The sequence below is a fragment of the Plectropomus leopardus genome, chromosome 15, assembly GCF_008729295.1.
Source record: "Plectropomus leopardus isolate mb chromosome 15, YSFRI_Pleo_2.0, whole genome shotgun sequence".
Classification (NCBI taxonomy): domain Eukaryota; kingdom Metazoa; phylum Chordata; class Actinopteri; order Perciformes; family Serranidae; genus Plectropomus; species Plectropomus leopardus.
Genome location: NC_056477.1, coordinates 28,199,283 through 28,218,307, shown reverse-complemented (window position 1 = coordinate 28,218,307; position 19,025 = coordinate 28,199,283).

Here is a 19,025-nt window from a genome sequence, read left to right as displayed (position 1 = left end):
TTTCTGCCTGTGATTGTGCCCCCAAAACGGGTATTTTAAGCCAAAATATTATGTTTTCCTGGTGGCACTGTGTTGCAGTAGATAGCATTAAGTGGTCATGGATAGTTAATAATGAATGACTTATCTTTTCCTAACCATAAACAAGTGTTTTTTAAGGGCTTACACCTAACTCTTACACTGCAAACGTAACATATACGTAGCAAAAACATATAATGCCAACACTTTTTTTCTTGCAGATGGTTTGAAACACAGATTTCATTTGTTAATTGTTCATTTCTGTCAGCAAACCCTCAGGAAGAAAAAAAATTAGTACAAAATATTTTATTTTTATCAATTATCATAATATTAAGTATAATTTGAATATACTTTATGCTGGCCAACACCATTTTGACCACACACAGCACAGTCAATCTTTATTCATACATTCATATATTTTTTTAAGAAAGCAGCTGACCTTAAAGTGAAAGACATTTTGTGCTGCTATTTTTATACAGATGCTGGTGATGTTCTGGAACATATTTTGACAATACACTTAATTGATTTAATTGGGGTTTTTTATTTGGTGTAATAGAGCTTGAAAAAAATACACAAAAAAAAGAAAAGGTGGCATATTTTCAGCAGGGACCAGGGCTTGAAAATAAACAAGTTAAGAAAGCAGCTGACCTTAAAGTGAAAGACATTTTGTGCTGCTATTTTTATACAGATGCTGGTGATGTTCTGGAACATATTTTGACAATACACTTAATTGATTTAATTGGGGTTTTTTATTTGGTGTAATAGAGCTTGCACCTTCTGCATTAAGGATTGTTAATTTGTTTTGACAGTGCTACACACCAGACACTACAGCCAGCAAAGGGAATCAAGGGGAAAAGAAACCCTAAAAGTTAGTCATTACAGTCTATAAAGTTCTTTATAGCTCTTTTTTTCCAACATCCTTTTGTTGTTTTACCTCCATAACTTAAGAAATGACTAATAATGTATTTCCTTTTCCATTAGTATCCTGAAGTAATGACGTAATGTACTTTTAATTGTTCAATTTTTAATTTTTCAATTTTCTAATTTCTCAATCTTATTTATTTATTTTTTTATTATTTCACTTTTTTTTTTTTTTTTTTTTTTGTTTATTGTTGACCATTTGGGATATTGGAGGAGAATCTAGAGTAAACCTTGCTTGGCCTTGATTGAAACCCACTTTTTCTGACTGTCTCTAATTGGCTTTAGAGTTAATGATTTTTCAGATGTTAAATTTTGTTAGCATCCATTTTTAAAAAGGTAGTGTTTTTCAAGAGAAAGAAACACTGAATGAGGTTTTACACTCAAAGCGTTAACCTCTCCTCTCCATAATGGGCATAATTATACCTTTTAATCATCGGTCAAAGTGCAACAAAAGCCTATATTTGATAAAAAAGAGAGAGAGAAAGAAGTGAAATGATTTTGGATTACAGCAATTCACTCGCCTCTGTTCCACTGCTAACAAAATATTCCATCCAGCCCGCTCACCAGAAGAAAATCTTGGCGTTGTACATTTCTAAAAATCACTGACATGTCACATTTGTGCATTTCCTACAAGTTGTATCAATGTCTTTAAAGTGAAGTAGTTCTCATGACTGTTTATGAGCTGAGATTGTCATCTGGAGGTGGAGGGAATGAAGGACAGCGTGTAACTTTTGGAAGAAAATTGCCAAGCTGCAGACTGATGTTCAAAACCACAAAACAACATAACCAGTTGTTTCCAGGGTGTTTCTAGCAGAACATCTGCAACTTTTCATGCTGCCCAGTCAGACAAACAGGGTTTTGGTAGGACAATTAACACATGAATTTGAAGATATTAATTGTGTCCAATTTGTGTGACTAGGAAGTTACTGAATTCTTTGTCTTTGCAGCAAATACACTTGGGTGATGCCTCTATTGAATTTAATTTAATGAATGTATTCTTGTTTGTTTGTTTTTATTTTTTTCTTATGGAAAATGTTCATGTTAAAAGTCACAGCAGCAAAGAGAGCCCCATATGCATTTTGGAAAATAACATTTGCCAAACCAGTTTTTTAGCTGTGTACTACTGGATGGTTTTAAAACCATCACATTTTGATGTTGAAGAAATCTTAGAAAAATTTTGAAATGTTCCTATCCCTGTCCCAGTAGCTAACATGCATATGTATGCTGCATATTGAGCTTCATTCTTCTTTTCTTCATTTTGCAAATACCTTGTTGAAAAAACAAACAAACATTTGTTTTGATGTTCAAGCTCACATTCATTCTATATAATCAAGTATACCATCATCAACCAAGTGCTTTTTCTGCAAATTTGTCAAATGCAAGACATGGAAAAGTCAGTAACTTTCAGGTGACACAAATTGGACATATATCAAATTAAAAATATGGTTAATTGCCTTTTGTTTGTTTGTTTTCCTATTTTTAGCTTGAGCATGGAAATGAAACTTAAGAGTACAAAAAAAGAAATTTGTGTTTGTGTGTGTTTGATTTTTCTTAGATTCTTTATTAAATACGAAATAAAGAATTATAAGCTACTTTAATTATTGGTATTGGCAAAAATAAGGCAAGAACAGCTACTTTTCAATTATTTTCAGATTTTTAGCTAAAAGTCGACGTTCATCATTTGTAAAACCTGTTTCCTGCAGTATGTATCCACAGCTTGCAAAAAGCATCAACATCTGCAGCCTCAGTTTATATTTGGAAGCATCTTTAAATCGATCTAGACTGGCTCTCATACAGAAACACCAATCACAGTGCATTAAATAATCATTTTGACCATTCCTCATTGTGCTAAGGCTACGCTGGTGATGTTGTCGCACAGCTTCAGTGTCTTGTGCAGTCTTAATGAATATCTCTGAGCATCTTCAGATTGATCTCAGCTGTCCCCAGGGGGGTCTCCATGGGGCAGGTTGAGGGAGAATAGACGGCATGTAGAAAAAAGATAATGATGAGACGAACGGGGAGAGAAAAAAAAGTTTGATTGACAACCACAGACTGCAATTAGCGTGTTCTCTCAAAGCATCTGTGTATTGCTGGTGTATGTGATGTGTACGTGTGTTTATTTTTGGTGATGTTTGGTGTGTGCAGTGATCTGGATCCGTGAACCGGCGGTTCTGATCCGACACACAGGGACGGGTAGCACTGGGTGTGATGCGCCACTACCAGATGGCATCCTGTATACCCAGCCCTGTCTCTCGTGCACACACAGGCATGCACAAATACACACACACACACACACACACACACACACACACACACACACACACAAACATATCTGACCGCACCAGCGGTCTGACGGAATGGTCTTGAGTCTGTCAACCTGCCATACTTCACATCAAACACATGCTGTGAAACCAGTGTAAAATTAATTACTCTTTGTTTGAGGGCTGTGAAATCATGTTGGATTTTTAGTGTAAATGGATAGCTCTATATCAAGTTCTGCTCCATGTACGACATCACTACTACACGCAAACATATTACAGAAAGTAACATGACACCAGCGCTCATTATTCGTTGTGTTTTTGTCATGTTTTCAGGATGCGTTGTCTAAATATACACCCTAATCAAGAGCAACAAACCCTAGGTGTGATATATGGATTGAAATTATGTGGCATTTAACTCCATATACAAAACAAAACAAAATTAAAATTGTATCAGTCTTTTGTCTTTTAATTGCAAAATATGTAATATTTTACATGTGAAAATTTAGTGAATACTCTTGCCTCTGCTGCCTGGTAACACCTATGTCCTGAATAGATGGCAGCAGAGTCCAACTCCGAGACTGTAGCTGTAAGCTTCCTTGGTCCAATTACGATCTATACCATAGTCCACAGGTCATAGCTATCCACTTATCCAAAAGGTCAACCTTAGAGAAACAGATGATCATTGGAAACAAAGGACGTGATGGCCATAGCTGCTATCAGACTGAACATACCCTTAGTCTTGCGTCTCTTCTTTGTTGTTGGTGTTTTTACATCACCAACGGTTGGCAGTTACTGTGTCATTGCATGTAGACTGTGGCTATAAACCTGGAATTGGTTGTGTATTTTGGCTGACATTCTCCTTCCCTTCTGCCATATGCATATTATGGTTTTCAAAATCCCTTCACTACGGGAAACAGCAATCTCGGAGCTAACTTTCTCACTGAAAATAGCCCATTCTGACAAAGATTTGAATTGTACATTCAGGTATTCCTGCTCTTTTTTCCTTTGTGAATTGTCGTAAGGATCTACAACGAATTAAACAACTTGTGAGCACACCTCGGAAAAAGCCCAGAATCTGTCTTGCAGGACTCTTATGCCCAATGCTGATCTGTAATCTGACAGTCAGACCTGCTTTGCCAAAACTTTGGAAATGTCTCCTGTCAAATACCTGAATACAATCTTTTCTGCACCAGAGGTCTGATCTCGAACTGTCCCGCCACCCTTTGGGATCAGCAAACTTTCTGTTGCTGCTGTCAAAGGAGCCCCTCTCCTTCTGGATAGTCTGCCCTGTTAGCATCAGCTAAAACAGCAGCTGCAGTACAAAACATACTACACTGAGCTTTTAAACACACTGTTGGTGTAAGTTTGTTGTTGAATTGTCAAAAACCTTTTGCCGACGCTGAAACGGCCCAACTATGTTGTTAAACCTGTTAATGACCATTAGCCAACAGTTAATCTTGTCACTGTGTGTGTTCCCTCCTGACACTACATTGAAAGGGCTGGTAATTTTTATAATATGAGCTGTAATTCACTAAAACATCCAAGTTATTATTGACATTGTGCTATCAGTACATTATGGTACCACCCTGAAATGCTCCCCGTCATGCAATCATAGACTGTGCATGTAATTGATGATTGGAATTTTTGCAAGTGCAGTGCTTAAGAACTGGCAAAGTAATATTTACAGTGATGAGGAACGTGTACCGTCATGCAGATTTGAGCACATTCTAAATTTCTTGTTGACCAATCAGATTGCTTGTTCAGAACTACTTGTTGTATAATAGTAATTTAGTAATTCCAGAACTTTGTCAATCTGTCTTTGCAAGATGTGTCTTTGCAAGAAGAAGAAAGTGTCTGCAAACCACAGATATGTAACATGTTTACGTCATTATGTAGAGTTCAAATTGAAACTTAACATCTTAACTATGCCGTGGTTAATCTGTGCTTAGTTAGGTACAAAAAAGACTTGGTTATGGCTTGGAAAAGATCATGTTTTGGCTTAAAATACTTACTTTTGGGGACACAATTCCTGCTGGAAAAGCAGTGATATATTTGTAAAAAAAAATAGCAGCTGTTTATGGCACTATCCCCATTGGAAAACAGCAGTGGTTACAAAACACCCACATTCAGTGACTCACAAGTTTTGTTGTTTGCAGTAGTTTACAGCTTGGTCTTGCCTGAATGCTACAACATCCACCTTCCCCTCCAGATTCAGCTTATATACTAGGTAGCTTTAGAAACTTTGATATCATGCGTATTAAATATATCAATGTAACATATTTGTGGTTTGCAGAAACATAGCTGACCAGATTTTCTTCCGGCAGCTTGACTGCATTGCTATGGAAATCCAATGTCCTCAGATTACTGCAAACTACAATTTCAGCCTCAGTATGGATAGATATAGAAACATAGTGAGAGATATTTAAGTTCATTTTTAAAAGTATGTACTCTTTACTTATTCATATCTACGCGGTCTAAACTGGTATTATCAGAGGGCATGTCAAAAGAAGGTTAAAAGAGAAAATCATGGAAATCAGCTTTTCCCCTGTGCTTCCCTTTAACTCTGAATCACAGTCAAGCACAGATCATACATATGTACAGGAGTCCTTACTCCCCCATGCAGGCAGCAGGTCCATCGCTGCAAATGAACGCAGCCCTTGATATAATTCTCATCAAGGTTCAATCAATTTTCTCTTCCTTTGCCTGCAGCGGTGTATCAAAAGGGTTCTTCATCAATCTCTTTCCCTCTATTCTCCTCCGCACCCCCCCTGCTGCTCCTCCTCTTCAGATGGAGACAGGGGACTTCAGGGGTAGGGGGAGGTGGGGATGGTGGTGGGGGCATGGAAGGCATAGGTGGTTGTGCGTTGAGGCTTACAGTTGAAAATAAGGCAAGGTTTTCTCAAGATTCCTTTGGGGTGATCTCGTCCAACGTGGCATTGTAGGAATGCAGATGCAAGGGTGTGTTAGGTGTGCCATTGTGATGGTTTGTTGCTCATGACAACTTCATGGATGCATCTGTACCCTCCCAGGAAGTAGAAGAAGAGTGTATCAGAGTCGTTAGGGAAGGTCTTTTGGCTTACAGGTCAGCTGGGCTGCCAACAGTAGAGATTGCCTGGTTTCAGGGGATAAAAGGTGGATCGGAGGTCACTTTCGCCTTGGTTACACCTTGATTGAGATCAAAGCTCCTCCACCATCACACACAAATGAGCTGGTCCAGTGCTGTGGGAGGTGATGGTTAAATGTTTTGGCAGCCAGGTCAGCAGACGGTCATCTGCTGACCCACCAGTGAAGGCTGGAGTTATCTGGAGCTCTCCCAGTGATGAATGACTTAGTGCAAGAAACTGCAACCTTGCACCAGCTTGTCGGCTGGGGTTCCACACCATTGCGGTCATGAACTCACATACACACAATATATAGCTGCACACTAAAGCTAGAGGTGAAAGGTTATTAGGGGTGAAGAAAAAAGTGTTGTTTTAGTGGATTGGATTAATGCACAACATAAACAATCTTTGGTTGCTGCTGTTATTTAGCATTACTCCACTTAAGGTATGTGGCTGATAGAATAGTTCTAAATGTGCTTGCTTCCAGAGGTTGCGGAGAGCCCCACAACTGTAATGGCAGGTGCCCTGGGTGTGAAACAATAATTTAATGCCCAAAACCTACGCAAATGAAAGTGGAACTGGTTGCCTGGTGTCCCCATTCAATTTTATTGGTCATTTGGACAAGTCCTGTAGTTTTTATTTGTGTCATAGTTGGCTGTTCTCATGGACTGTTTGTACTTATACCTACAAACTTGTATATAACACATGTAATCTTGAGCCAATAATTTGTATCTATGTAATTGGGAGGATTGTGATTAACTGACTAATGCAGTGCTGAAGCATCACTTTGACGTAATAATAATCAAATAGGAAAGCAGCAGCGCAAGGTTGTAAAACTGGTCAAACATAGCAATACAAATTGAAAGTTGATATACTAAATCAGGCCCCCAGGAAGCGTGCTGGACTTTGAAGCCAATATGACATGGTGGCAATACCTGAAACCACAATTTCCAGGTCTGTCATGTTATGACATTGGGCCCAGAAAGGTTTTTCCCATAGAATAACATTGTGAAAGGACGTCTGTAAATCAGCCAATACGTTTCTTTTACTCGTCATTGTGTTTTGATCATTTGGTTTAAAAAAAATGTTTAGAAAGTCTAGAAGACAAACAGGGTTAAATAGTCAGCTGAGTTTGCAAATTGTGCTTGCTCTATGGGCCCAACATTTCTGAAGATCCAGTTAATTTTACACCTGGAAAGTCAAACATTTTTGTCTTTATGTACCAATAAGCAACTTTAACTGAAATGAATGGGAACCCGGCTCCAGTTCTCTTGATAGATCTATGACACAAGAGGGAGAAGTAAAATAACGAATAAAGGATAACAGACATATGCCTAGTGGAATTATCATCTGTGAAACTGTTAAACTTTTAGTCATTATATTTATTACCTTACATCTGTTTTAAATATAAAAACTATGTGGAAATCAGAATATAAAAACATAATTTACATTGCAAGTATTTCATTTTAGGTGAATAATTGTAGGCAATGACATAAGTGCTGCTTTAGTTGTTTACCATTGTTTTCCTAGTTAATATATGCAACTGTAATTTAACTCCAAATTAAGTGTGAGGCGTCTACATTTAGATTTATGTTTGACTCTATAACTTAATGAATATGGGAGATTTACAGACACACACAGCATACACACTGTGTTTATGCTGTATTTAGTCATCTGTGGGCACTGGGACCGAGGCAACCTGCTGCGTTGCGTCCCGATCTGTTGGGGCCCAGATGGGAATATGAGTCCGACGGTGTTTGTCAGCGAGCCCAGATAGGCTCGCTAACCTCCTGCACCTCCTCCTTCCTTCCTTCCTGTTCTCCCATCACCCCATCCCACTCACTTGCCCAACCCAAAAAGCAATACTAAACGCAGTAATACCTCTGTTGGTCCCCACTGCGTGTGGTGTTGCTGAGGTTACCCACTCAGAAGCCTCAAACAGTGTCTCCGAGATGAGGTACGGAGAGGGTTTGATTGAAAGAAGAGAAAGAAGGAGAATCGGATGGGGAGTCCCAGGGTGGCTGTGTTGTGTCCGTCTGCCGACTCCTGACGTGACTTCATTTAGATTTATATCAGCTGCTAAATTAGAATAATCACTTCTAGAGCACTGCAGGCTTTACCTCATTTCTTACTCTTCGGTGTGTTATTTTGTTTCTCTTCCTCTGTTTCAGCTGTTTTCAGAGGCCTCTCTCTTTTCGTGTCTCCTTTTTCTCCAAACATTATTGCTCTTTCTTAAGGAGATTATCTTTGTTTTCCCCTTCCTCTTTATATCATCTCATGGCCTTTGCTGTACTCTCTATTTTGATGTCTCTTTTTATTTGAGATTACTTTTTTCCCCCATTGTTCAGGAAGCAAGTTTTCTTTTTTTAGGACAGCAAAGGCATGACCAGCCTCACTCTCCCACTGATTGGTTAATACTCAGTGCCTTTGTTGACTGTGTTGGTTAGGTTTAGACGGTACGAGTTAGATTGGCAGTGTGAGTACATCGGGTCATGCCATCACCATTCTTGGCAAAATTAATTTGGCTTCAGAAAAGGTTGTACCGCAACAGAGGTCTCATTTTGAAATGCAGAATTTGTAAAAAGTCATTGGAAATAATGTCCTGAAACAATTTGTTGCTGAAGAGATTAACCCAGAAACAGCAAATCATCAACATTTTTGTAATTTATTTAGCAAAACAATGATAACAATTGGCTGTTCTGCCTCCACATTTGGTGACTTAGTGCCCCTTGCCAGACTTTTTATTTTTTCCTTTAGTTTAACATGCACTTTGACCCAGAACAGGAAGTCAGCCATTTTTAATTTCAGTTTGTAGCCACATATGTTTCCTGAATGGTCAAGCGTTTGAAGATATAACCAGTAATTGTTAGTGCAAGGCACTGACAATCTCACAACGGTTTTGATCAACGGTTTTAATTGCGATCTAAAAAAAAAACCTGAAAGATGTGGAGCTCTTGGTGAGTTTCTTTAATTATTCAGTCTGAGCTGTTACACAAACACAACCAACCAATTGGTCGAAAAGTGGGTAGAATTTTCGTTGACCAAGATTGTCTTTGGGTGACTAGAGCTCTAGCTTTAGGGCTACAAAACTTTGACCTTCTCCCTGTTTCCAACAGTCAGCATTGGTTTCTTTTAACCATGACTGCAGTCTCTCTTAAACCCCTAAAAAGTCATTTTTGTTTCTAAACCTAACTAAACCGTAAGGTTGTGGATCAGAAAATACTACTATTCATATTTTGAAATGCATTTGGAAGACAGTGCAAGACAAAGTTATCCTGCAGAAAATGCTTATATGCATGTAGGTAATTTTAGAAGACGTGCAAACACCATACTTTGCTGTTTAGTTTGGAGGACTTTTTGGACTGAACTGAGCAAGCAGTCAGTTTGTTGAATTTATGAATACTCCAGCTGTGCACAGTCATGGATTATTTGTCAGTAATGTATTCTGTTTGCATTGTATTGTTACATGTGACCTTCTCATTGGGAGACACATCTAAGTAAAATCCTCTGTGATGATCAAGTTAAGTCAGACTCACTTGATTTACTGAAGTTGCTATCACTAGGAAGGAACAGTATAATTCCACTTATCATTTTTAAGTTGTAAAAACAAAATACCACAAAATTAGGTAAATACAGCTACATTTTGAGTAAATATAACAATTAAATGTTAAGTAAACATAAATTAAGAGTAATAGTTATATTCACTCATATTTTTAAGGCAATTCTTTTTTTTAAGTAAGATTTGTCAAGTCAATTTTATTTATAAAGCCCACTATCACAAGTCACAGTTTGCCTCACAGGCCTTTATAGTGTAAGACATGTATGTATGTATGACATCCCTCTGCTCTTAGACCCTCACATCAACAACAGATAACCCCCCCCCCCCCCCCCCAAAAAAAAAAAACCTATAACGGGGCAAAAAATGTAAAGCAGTGTACAAATAAAAGCTACCGACTAGAAATCAATTTTACCATCTCCACTCATGTTTTGTACAGCCAATTTAATTATATCTCTACAGTCGTGGTCTTGACCAGTCTTAAAATACAATCCTGAGTCGTCTTTGTTTCTGAAACTGGGGAAAAAAGAGCATAAAATGCAGTTGAGTCCCATACAAAAAGCGCCCAAAATTGGTCTTGAAACGATCCCAAATATTACAACACTGGGATGATAATAAAATACCTTTGGCCTAGGAAATTAATATCTCATAAATAATAATTCTTCTCTCTTCTTGTTTTACTTTCTGCATCTCATATTTTGTACCAGATTATTTAGATTTCTGACCAAAAGGTACAAGAACAAAGAGCTTGTCTTCCACTTGAAAAGTACATCTGAAGCGCACATGAACGCACCATTAGCCATTATTTGCACAACACTGATCCTCCACCGAGCCCTCCGACACGGTGCCAGATGCGTTTGCTCTGAGTTTTGTGACAAAGTTGGACAGACTGGATGTGGCTGTGGCCAAAATGTGGCTGCTTCCCCCCTCTGTGAGGTGACAGCAGGGCAGCCCGATTTAACAACTGGGTCATTCCCAAAAGGAGCCCGGTGGATGTTTGTTTTATGACTTATGAGGTTTAGTTCCTGTGCATGTGCGCACAAGCGAACAACAAGGACAAGGAAGCACAAATGGACACTGGTGAACGCACACATGGATATATTACACACTTTTGCGGAGCTGTGCACACACACATGCAATGTTAAATACACATGGAAAGTAAATAGCCAAGTAAAGCAATAAACACACATGCACTCATAGTCGTTCTGAAACATGCATGATTTCGAATACATACACTAGCATGAAGGCAAAAAACAAACAGAAACATACATACAAGTGCATGGGCACACACACACAAACACACAAAAACATGGACAACCCTCCCTTCTAAGCACTCACACACACGCACACACACACACACACACACACATACACACACAGAAGAATCCTCAATAGTGCTACTAGTCCTAATAATGCTGGAGTGTTGTGGCAACTAGGCTTTAAGCTACAAATTGACTGCTAGCCGCGGGTGGGCTCATGTACCGGCTTACTACTGCTACTCCACCACTGTCCATTCAGCCAGAGGAGACTGTTAGACAGATATATGGCCACTTAATTGGCCCATGATGGCAGTGTGGCGGAGTGGTGATCGCCAGCGGAGTGCTAGACACCAGGATGATTAGGGGCCTGTGTGTGTGTTTTTGTGTGAGAAACTGTAAGGGTGTGTGTGTGTGTGTGTGTGTGCATGGGATAGGAAGCCAAGCTCATGGTCTGGGCTCTCTTTTTGTGTGTGTGTGTGTGTGTGTGTGTGTATATATAAAGGGACTGCTCAGCCCAGCAGGACAGCGCCAGGCCTGGACTTATTAGTCACTCGTCTCGAGCTGTCAACCCACACAAAAGGCATCAGACGATTAAAAAAATGAACAGCCGCAAACATATTCTGCACACTGCTAGTCTTCTGCTATGTGTCAGGTGTGTGTGCGTGGGTGTGAGGTTTATGGTTGCCTTTGTGTGTGTGTGTGTGTATATGTGTGTGCGGACAGTGGGGAAATTTGTGTGTGTGTGTGTGTGTGTGTGTGTGTGTGTGTGTGAGTGTGAGACCGTCTTGATGGAGGCCTATTTTCCCTCCGAGTCCACTCTTTCTCTAAGTGGGGAAATCAATGCAAATAAGGGAAGCGGGGAGGACTGAAGGAGTGAAAAGAATGACAAAAAAAAGGGCTGAAAAAAATGAAAAACAAACAAAGGCTTGGATTTAAGAAAGAAAAAAACAGAGAGAGAAGAAGCGAGGGGGAAAATGGGATGAGAATGCCCATTAAGGTGGGAAATTGGAGCCCTTTGCTGTTAAGCATTCTGCTTGTGCCCATATTTCCCTGATGGTGGTGCGAGATTTGCCGGGCCCCGAGTTATCCAGATGAGACCGGCAAGAATTAAAACGCCATATGTTCAGGACGGCACCTCGGCGCAAATCAAACGCTCCTGTAATTTCTCTCAATACAAAAGAGGCCCCTAACATTAGGCTCTCTCCGCTTTGCTGGTTTGTTTATTTCCGCCCTCTTTTTGTCATGTTGATGGGGCGATTTATTCTAACTTAGTGCCGGCTTCTGCTGCTCTATAGGTTGTGTGGAGGTACGTGTGCAGACAGCATGTTGGGCTGTAGGTGACTGACAACAGTGTAGGAATCTCACTTTGACCCAGTGGGCTTTTCATAATGAATTTTCCATATTAGAGAGCTTCAATCTTATTTATTTATGTCACATAGTAAAGAGAAAAGTATGCTTACCAATATATCTTGTTTTTATTCCTTTATACCGTATTTGATAATTCAGTAAATAACAAGAAAAGGACATTTTGGACTCTTTTGGACTTTGTAACATTACTTGGTATTTCTCCGTGACCCTTAAATTGTGTCTGTATCCTGGGAGATATAGTCATTTGACAGGCCGTGGAGGGAGGGGGCATTAAATGTTTGAACTTGATAATATTGTGAAACACTAAACAGGGAGATGGGTCAACTACTCAGGTCAGTGAATTCATGCCAACATTCAAAAATGTACTCATCATAGGTAGCAAAATCCAAAATGTAATTGTACGTGAACAACGTTGATGTCCATGATGTATGTGTATGCATGTATGTGTAGACAAATTTAAAACTATTTTCCTCACATGTAATTCTCTGCATAAAGAAGGTGTGAATGTTTATAGTGGAAGGGTGCAAACACTGCTGGATGTAACACCGTTGATTCGATCATCGAATAGGGAGTTTCAAATGTTTTAATGCAATCCAACGAGAACTTTTGAGCTAATGCCAGTTACACAGCAGTGTCTAACATTTGGCACATGTAGATAGTTAGCATAATGTAAGCTAACATTAGCGACCCAAAGGTAGTCATACCAGACCCAGTTAAGCTGCAGCAGCAAAACTCCTGAGTATGAGCTTCACACTGTCCACATTCCTCTTCATCGTCATTACTAAAATAAATAAATAAACAAATAAATGGACTGTTTTTAAGTCATCCATCAGTTATTACACTATTACACTATTTGAATGCGCACAAATTCAACCACACAACTTTATGAAATAAGAACCTTTAATATAACATTTTTTTGGGCATGAAAACATTAAAAAAAGCTTCAAAAGTGTGTCAGTCCTGAGCCATGTTTTTTTGCTTACACAAAATTTATTTGACACAAAAGAAAAACATCAGCTGCTGCCATCAGTGGGAGAGAGGGGCACAGGTGAATATAAGCCGATTCCAGTGTCTCAGTAATAACTTGGTACGTCCCTACTTTGTGTGCATCCACACCACTGCTTGATACATTTTTTTACTCATTTTTATCTGAGTGTATGAGCAGTTCAATGCATCTAAATTAAACTTTCAATTTGCAGTTTTGCGTGTTTGAGTTTTTTTTTCTTTCAGGTTGCATTAGAAACAAAGATGTGTGTTCTAAAGTTTTACCCCTGACAGCACCTTTGCAGTGCTGTGATCACAAACTCTCCAACCTGCATCCACCCCCCCCCCCCCCTGTCCACCATCACCCCGTCCAATAACGTCTATCTATCACTATCTATTTTTTTTAAATGTTGCCCCAGCCTCGTCAGTCCCCATCGGCCCGACTCGCACCAATAATTGTGTGTTTTCAACCTCTGCCGCCTTCGGCTAATTTAACCACAGATTGAAATGGAATGACCCCCTCCCCCCCCCACACCCCCACACCCACACACACACACACACACACACACTCCCACATTTTAAGGCCAAAAAAAAATTTTTTTTTAAATGTCCCTTTTTTTTTTTTTGTCTTTAACAGATCAACAACCGACAGCGCTGTATAGGGACATCCTCCAAGTCTGTGTAAGTCACCTTTTATAAATATGGAACATTTTAATAGATAACAACCTTTGCACCTAGAATCTTTGAGGTTTTTGCAGCAGCAAACCTAACTTTTTAAACGATTTTCTGTGCGTCAGTAATACGTATTGACTGTAGTTAGAATTGTGTGTGCGCGCGCGCGCGCGTGTGTGTGTGTGTGTGTGTGTGTGTGTGTGTGTGTGTGTGTGTGTGTGTGTGTGTGTGTGTGTGTGTATAGGTCATTCTTCAACTATCGCCCATTTAGATGTGGAAAGTTTTGGGATATCTTACACATATTTAGAGAATTTTAATCATACAGTATTTTTGTAAAATACTTAAGCTGCCATTTCCATAACCGTATTTTTTTTCCATCACAATGAACAAACTGATGGAAATGACTTTTTTGAGAACGATATTCTCTCACTTTTTTTTTTAAAGGTGATGTATTTTAGCTACTTACTGATGGCCATTTTAATGATAGCATCAAAGATACACAAAAATTCAATCTACTTTTTTTTTTTTTTTTTTTTTAGAATTTGTACATCCAAAGAAAATGTGAGGTATACAGGAATGAATACATATAAACTTATTCTAGATTTAATAGAAACTCACCTTGATTTCTGTGCTCCAGCAATGTGCCCTTTCTTCACATATCTATTGGTTCCATCACCAAGTGTACAAACTCTTAAGAGAAAAATCTCTAAATGTACATTTACATGTACAAGAAAATAGATAATAATAATAATAATAATAATAATAATAATAATAATAATAATAAACCTAAGAAATGTGTTTTTGTTTTTCTTGACTTTGGCAGGAACACAGAAATTAGGATAGTTAAAGTATCACCCATGCAGTATGTATATAAATAAGCTGGACCAGTAAAACTAATGTTAAAACTAATTCCACTACTGTGCAGTAACACATCACCACACCAAACCAAAGTGGAAGCTTTTAAAGAAGCATGTCAGGTTATCCCCTGCCTTACAAATCATTTACAAATTGATAGTTTTAGCAGTGTTTTAGCAGTAGGGTCCTTCTAGTACTCTTTATATATCGAAGTCTGATGCAGATTATTTGGTACGCAAGCTGCTGATTGACAATATCTTTAAAGATGAGCACATAACATTTTCAATGTTTTTTTAAGGGAGTTAGATCCTGGAAAAGCCTTTAAAGCGGCATTTTACATGAAGTACTTGCTGTTTAAAGTGCATCAGTATGAGGTGTGCAAATCCTGTGGCCAGAATTGACCCTTTTGCGGCCCAGTTCTGGCCTGTAGGCTGTATGTTTGACAACCCTGAACTATACCATAAACACATTAATCAAGGTAGGGAAAAGTTAGCTGAACGTCTTTAATTTCAAATGTAATTTGATTTCTATAACAATTTTAAAACTGATTTGTTGTTACTGCCAGTAACCACACATGTGACTAAATCAACTAGGACTGAAATCTTAAGTATTATGTCCTTCAAAGCTGGAAAGTGGAGAGAGAAGATAAAAAAGGACAATAACAATAGCTTTGGCTGAGCTTTACGGACAGGTAAATAGATAGACACGTGCAGACAAATACGTCCATACCAGGAGCAAAAGAAAAGGGCATTAGATGCGTTTGCTCAACATCTTCACCCCACAATGTCTCCGTAAAAGCACACATTGGTCTTTTCAGGAGGCCTCTATGTTAAATCCACTTTTTTTCTCACAGCCCTCCTACTCTAGACTCCACAGTCCTAAGTAAGAATCAATGCCTAGTTAAGACTGAAGCCCTGCCAATAAGCCCAAGCATAAAGCAGGAGGTAAACAATGCCACCGCTGCTCTCGGTCTCCGACAAACACTCTGAATCTTAATCCCTCAGCTCTGATGCTTTCTCCGCTCACTTCTTTCTGACCCGTTCTTTTTTTTTATTTTCGTGTGATGTTTTATGAATGCTCCATCAGACCAGAGGGCAAACCTAATCTACTCAGTCAGTGGGAGAGACTGCACAACAGTGACAATGTGACTAATCAAAGAGGGGAACGGCTGACGAGAGACCGCATCATAAACAAACACATTATATGCATTATTGCTGCAGTGAAATTAAATTACTCATTCACATACATTGTATGATTATATTTGAGGGAAAAGCTGTTTGTATACTGTTGCCCTGAGCTTTCAACCCTTGGAGTTGCTGTGTATATTACATCTTGTCCTGATTATAGGGATTGTAATGCAGCAATTTTATAATGCTGATTACAGTTTGACAATAATGGGCACACACACCAGTATTCATACTTTTAGATTGAAGCTGCTGATGGCTATCATTTAGGCAGTAGTTAGGCCTAATGTTAATGTGAAATTTGAACTTTTGCATGTCAAGAACTTTGTGCTTGTGCCAAAACTTACTTTTTGTCATGATGGCTAACAACTGAGACTGTATCCAGCTCTTCACCGCCTTCCACATCAATATTCCCATGACAGAGTCAACTATTTCTACGCGTCTTCTTCTGTGATGTGTAGATGTGATCTCCAGAACACCTTGAACCACCTTCTTCAAATTTAGCACAAACATTCACTTGGACTCTGTGGTGTACTGGTTGAATTTTGGATTTTATTGATCTAAGGTCAAGGTCTGTGTGACCTTGTCTTTCTCAATCTTGTGAACACGATATGTTACAGACACCTTGAGGGGATTTATTTGAATTTGGCACAAACGTTCGATTGGACTTAGTGATGAAACAATTGGATTTTGGTGGTCAACGGTCACAGTCAGTATGACTGTGCATAAGTCTCATTATTGTGAACGCAGTATTTCAAGTAGGCCTTGAAGAAGTTTCCTAAAATTTGGCACAGACTCCCATTTGGACTCAGTGATGTACTTATTAGATTTTGGTGGTCATTGGTCAAATGTCAGTATGACCTCGTCTTTCATCTTTCTTATTCTTTTTAACATGATATCTTGCCAACGCCTTAGGCAGTTTTTTTTTCTCGTTTGTTTCCAAATACACATGTCCTCTTGGACTTAGTGATGTACGAATTAGACTTTGATAGTCAACAGTCAAAGGTCAAGGTCACTATGACATTGTTTTTCTCATTCTTGTTAATGTGACATCTTAAGAACACCTTGAGGAAATTTCTTTGAATTTGGCGTAAATGCACAATAGGACTCAACAATGAACTGAACACTGAATAGATTTTGGTGGTCAAAAGTCAAAGTTAGTGTGACCTTGTATCTATCTCGTTATTGTGCAAAATTTCAAGAAGACCTTGAGGGAGTTTCCTCAATTTTGGCCCAAATGTCCATTTGGACTCAAAAATAAATTGATTAGCATGTGGTGGTCAAAGGTCAAAGTTACTTTTACCTTGCAGCATGTTTTTGGGTGTAACTCAAAAATTCATACGACAAAATTTCACACAGATGTCTAATGGAATAAAATGAGGAAGTGATCATTTTATATATGCAAAAGTTCATAGGTTCACTTCACTGTGACATCATAATTTTATGCAAAAACACTTTTTGTGGCCGATACTCAATGTCATATGTCAGATACAGAAGGAGAGACATTTGATCAGATACTGAGTTGGTGACACTAATCTTGGGTGCCCATTTTTAAACTGTGCTGATTGTGTAGATCTTCTGTGCTGCTTGAGGGAAGATGTGTGTGCAGCATCCATGTTTTCACATACATAGATGTACACTGTAAGACCCTTGCAATGGACAAATGACATACAGAGCATGCAGTAACAGGACAGATAAACAATACATATGCACAAAAACATGAATATGTCACCCCGTTACATAAACTGGTATTTAAAAAAGGATAATGTGCAGTAAGAATGTGCGTACCTTGCAAATATGATATACGCTGCTGATATGATAAAGAGGAGATTAAATACATGGTAATAGATGCAACCTCAGTATACATTGTTTAAATGTTATTTGCTAATTTCACTTGTTTTTTTATTATTTTGGTAGGGCACACAACATTCAGTAATATGTCAATCCAAGGCATATTTATAAATATATTTTTGAATTATTTTTGAGTACTTTTTATTTACATTTTAGACACCATCTCTTGAAGTATTTGACTGTTTAATTTTATCTCAAATTGTGAAGCACTTTATAGTGTATTTTAATATGAGCGCTAGAAGGTAATCATAGATCATCCGTTCTGACGTTTAATAATGGTGATTGAGATAATACCCCGTTGATGGTTTACAGGCACATGTGATGAATTAGTGGTAAAGAGCCACAGCAGAGTGTAATGACAGCTGTTCTGGGGCTGCTGGAGAGCCATACTGATATGATACCGTCGGTGAAGTTGCAATTCTTTCTTGCCGTTTGACAGGTCTTATGAGTGGTGGAGTGGGCACAAGTATCAATATGCCAACAGAGTTTAAGGCGCGTTTCGACAGCCATTCATGGATGGCTGTGGCAGTTCAAAGGAGGCTCATTCACATGCACCTAGATCCATAATGCAGCAATGCAGACTTATCAGGGGTGAAAATTGAGAAAAAGATGCAAACCCCCTTAGTGGTCCAGGCGGCATGGGAAGAACATTTTTTACAATATCAGCTTTAAAATGTGGATCTATAGTCAATTTCAGCATGAGGATCCTGGGAAAAACTTACCCTGTAAGTAATGTCATCCTACTGGCTCAAATGGAAAAGCAGCGCCTTCTTCTCCCTTAATTCTCTGATTCTAAAATGGAGCTAGAACTAATGAACATTTAATTTACATTGTAAGTAAATTATTACAAATGCTGCCACCTGTCTAGCATTTACTTACACATCATTTTGTCATCATGGCGTTGTTAAACAGAACATCATCCTAGCCTTCATAAATTACCTTTTATGTGTAACATTTTAATAGATCACTACTTTGCAGTTATGATCTTTGAGGTTTTC